Below are 4922 nucleotides of genomic sequence, written 5' to 3'. Positions count from 1 at the left end.
TTCTACTACGCGGGGAATTTGTCAGAAACATGAGAGAAGCTGTTCTTCGACAGGTCACGATGGCTAAGCGAGCACGTGCAAAACGTGAAATTCCAAATGTCCGATCAAAACAGAGACGAAAATTGATTTTTCTTTGTTGATGTTTAAAGTTGGTAAAGAAATAATTGTCATGTTGGAATTAATGTTTGAAATGTCCTTTATTACGAAATTGAAAAGACGTCTACGTGTAATTTTTTTATCTGCAAAATGGATATACAATCGTAGCATACTGGATTTTCTTGACTCCTTGGGGGTCACAAGACATTGGAAGCACTCATAAAATGCTCCAATGTGCCAACTTGAACCACTTGTAGAACTGAAATAGTTGCAATGAAAACAGGCCTGATCGTCCAGCGTGAACAGATCACCGACAAAGGTTATGATGGATGAGTGAGTGAGAGATTGAGTAGGATGGTTTGTGATTGAGTAAGTTAATATTGTTTTACGCCGCTTTGACCAGTACGTGTATTTCAATTATAACACCGCTTGCCGGAAGACACTTATTTCATACATGTTTAACTGTTTGATTGTGTGTCTTAGTACCCCCAATGGCTTAGACCTCCGCTTGAAATTTTAGTCACTGTTTTGCCTGTTCCAGACTCGATTATTTACAAGCCGCCGCGATATTCACTCCACTCCACTCCACTCCACTCCACTCCACTCCACTCGGCTCCACTCACTCACTCACTCATCCTCATCTACCATATGAAGCTGATGTAATTATTGAAATGCATAAACTGTTCAAAGCGGAATAAAACCCAAATCACTCACTCACCCCACCACTTAACCTCACTCCCGTCATCGTAGTATTTCAAGCCTGCAAGTGGATTAAGTTGACATTTCAGAGGCATTTTACGAATGCTTCTAGTCTCCAGCTTTCAACAAGAGGGCACGAGTCTGTCTCACAGTACCTGAACAATATTATTTTCCCTTCCTCCCAGTCCTTTCTGTGAAGCCCTAGGTAAAGCAAGTCTATATTTTCCACAGGTTCTGAATTTCACATCTGACATGGGCTCCTTTTCAATTACAATTGAGTTGTTTGTTTCTCTCAAAATAATATATTTTCAGAAACTAAGCGTTTGTCTAAGCGGCGAGGTGAGGTGAAGTGGGGTTGAACGTCGCGTCCACGATTATTGCACTTATATAGCGACGTGCACGTGTGTGTGTGTGTGTGTGTGTGTGTGTGTGTGTGTCTGCTTGTACCAGTCCGGACTGATGCCGATTTATAGTGCTAGCACACTGATATGCCATGCCGCAGTTTAACATTTATACCCCACTCAGACACAGCTTACTGACTCCGAACCGACTAGTCATTATTTTAATAATAATTACTCCTTAATGCCGAGCGCCAGACATGGTATCAACAAGTACCACCTTTTAACATATTTTGGTATGACTCGACCGGGGATCGAACCCCGGACTTTCCGCTCCCCGGTAGGACGCTCTTTCACTAGACCACGGAGGCGGTCTCGTTACAATCAGATCTTTTATTCCGGTACGATACCTTCGACATATCATGACAGCATTTACAAAAAGAAAAGTTGTAACAGGCCAGGCCTGTCATACAGCTGGAATATTGAAAACCAAAATCATATAAGGAGAATGCTACGGAGGGTATCCTTGTGTTCTGTGGTGGTTTTCTTTTGCTGCTGTCGAAATTGCCGAATCCAGATGGAAAATATATTTATTAGTAAATGTTATATAACCGTTCTCGATGATCAACTGAAGATCAACATATACCATTGGTTGTAAAGTTTGTTTGTTTGTACGTTGTTTAACGCCGCACTCAGCAATATTCCAGCTATATGACGGCGGTCTGTAAATAAATGAGTTTGGACAAGACGATCCAGTGGTTGACATCATGAGCATTGATCCACGCAATTGGGATACGTTAACATGCATCAACCAAGTCAGCGAGCCTGACCACCCGATCCGTTAGTCGCCTTTTACGACAAGCATAGTCGCCTTTTACGATAAGCATGGGTTGCTGAAGACCTGCGTCCACTTGCACAAAGCGATCTTAGCGCTAAGATGATCGTAACTCCCATATTTTAACATAGGCTTACGATAGTCTTAGCGCTAAGATCGCTTTGTGCAAGTGGGCACTGTTCTACCCCGGATCTACACAGATCGAAAGGGCAAATTAGCGGTGAGAATGATATGAAGAGATAACACCAGGTGTTCTCGAAAAGGGTAAGCATGTTTAGGGTATGGGTTATGAAATAAAGACAAGTAGTTTCAGAAAGCTGATACGGGGCTCAAGAATCCACGCATCCATTATTTTGACGCGACCTTCTATTGGCGCAGACGGTTATAGTATCTGAGTAAAGGATCTGATTTTAAAGAGATTGTCATTAATCCACCAGATATGAAATAAGGATTGGAGTGAGTGAGTGAGTATGGTTTTACGCTGCTTTTAGCAATATTCCAGCAATATCACGGCGGGGGACACCAGAAATGGGCTTCACACATTGTACCCATGTTGGGAATCGAACCCGGGTCTTCAGCGTGACGAGCGAACGCTTTAACGACTGGGCTACCCGACCGCCCTATCAAGGATTGGAAAGGATGATGAGATGGTCCCCGGAAAAGCTTGGGGATTCACCTACATTCTTCCCACCCGGATGTGAGGAAAAAAAGGAGGGTATTCATCCATGCGTTGAAGTGATCATCATCCTGACCAACATATAGCAAGTACCTCAGTGTCACTGTGTGGGATGTCGCTAGGCTACATTCGCTACCCTAACTGATTCATATATATCTTCAGAAGGTACGTTTTAATCACAGGAATTTGTATCTTAACCTGATCAGCTACGCATTCCTAGAAGATTATCATATTTCATGTGCAGCTTGGAAATAGGTAATGCAAAGTCCTATATCTTTCATGCTCTGTAGATATATTTAACAATATGTTAGATTTTCATTTACGAACACAATGTCTAAATTGTATTGCATTATGTATAGTGCAATCATGCGCACAATGGAGTGAGAAAATCGAGTGTAACGCCACTTTTAACAATAACCCGGGATATCATGGCGGCGAGACACGACAAATGGGTTTTACATCTAAGAGGCAGGGATCTGATTTGAGTACATCAGTCCTTGAGCACGGGTCGCGATTATTCCACGTCAGCCATGCCATGCCGCCGTGGCCAATTTGTAATAAATTCTGTTGAAAATCTGTGGGGACATGGGTGTTATGAGTAATTGGAAAGAAAATTCGTGCATTTCTAATTTTGTCTGGAACTGTCTGACAATTCATTTTGGTATATGTGTTTTAAACATTCCCATTATGTTATAAATTGTTTTTATTTTTAACGAAAAACCCCTCAATTTATAAAATGTGTTAGAATACAATATCACAATAATGAAAGGGAAACCTGTGTCCTGAAGTGTCTACCGCGCTTATTCGACGGGTCCCAACCGAGTTAATATACTGACGTCCAAAAGAAACTTTACCAACTGAAAATATAAATTTCAGACAGTATCATTTTTTTTCGATGAAGTCTATCTAAAACACATAACCTAAATACAACAATAGTGTATGCAGAAAATGTTAATCGTCTGTTACATGTTTGCTAGATAACACGCGGAAAAGTGAAAAACACGTGCACCACGGACAACTGCAAATGCACGTGCGGGTAAGGGTATAAAACGATTGCAACGGCAAGTCAGACATCCACAGTGATAAAAAAAAACACAAAAGAAATACCACGACTCACAGTCGAACAACGTGAGGAGTGAGTATGGTTTTACGCCGCTTTTGGCAATATTCTAGCAATATCACGGCGGGGGACACCAGAAATTGGATTCACACATTGTACCCATGTCGGGAATAGAACCCGGGTCTTCAGCGTGAAGAGCGAACGCTTTAACCACTAGGCTTGCCGACCGCCTCTAACAACGTGAACGAGCCTTGGGTATGGTACGGATGGGAGCCATCCACGCCCATATTGCACGAACCTTCGGTTGCTCCCGTGTTGCCGTTACCAACTTGATGCAACGTTATAGAAAGACAGGGCGGAACGCTGACAGGCCAAGAACAGGCAGACCCAGGGTGACCACGCCCCATGATGACCGGTACTTGCGTACCTTGCACCTCCGAAATCGCTTCCTGACAGTGACGTTATCGGCGACAAATGCCTTAGGTCACAGGGTTAGTCGACAGACAGTGGCCAGGAGACTCAGGGCTCATGGAATCAGGGCTTTTAGACCATACAGAGGACAGCTATTGACAGCGCAACATCATCATCGACTGTACGACGTGACTGGCAGAGGGTTGTCTTCACTGACGAAAGTCGATTCTGTATGTTTAGGGCTGATAGAAGACAGCGTGTTTACCGCCGAAGGGATGAACGAACGGCGGCGTGTTGCGTGCAGGAGGTCGTACCATATGGTGGAGGGAGTGTCATGGTGTGGGGAGGGATATGTGGGCAGGAGAGGACACCGCTGGTCATCGTTGACGGAAACTTGATAGCTCAGCGTTACATTGATAACATTCTTCGTCCAGTTGTCCTACCATTTCTCCAACAGCAACTACGTGGTGTCATTTATCAGCATGACATCGCTAGAGCCCATACAGCCACAATTGTTACTAACCTCCTCGCAGCCAACAACGTCAACGTCCTGCCGTGGCCTGCACGCCCACCCGACATGTCCCCCCATAGAACACCTCTTGGACTTGATGGAACGTCGTGTTCGACAACGACCACACTCTCCAGCCAACCGGCAAGAACTGATCTTGGCCATCCAAGAAGAATGGCGTCAAATCCCACGTGACGTCATCAGACGACTGACTTTTTTTGACTGAGTTTCTGACTGAGTTTTTGCGTGTATTGAGGCATTTGGTGGTCACACACGCTACTAATTACTTGTTATTGAAC

This window comes from Haliotis cracherodii, unplaced genomic scaffold (genome assembly GCF_022045235.1).
Source record: "Haliotis cracherodii isolate W230 unplaced genomic scaffold, xgHalCrac1.p SCAF_8, whole genome shotgun sequence".
Taxonomy (NCBI): domain Eukaryota; kingdom Metazoa; phylum Mollusca; class Gastropoda; order Lepetellida; family Haliotidae; genus Haliotis; species Haliotis cracherodii.
This window is presented reverse-complemented; position numbering follows the sequence as displayed.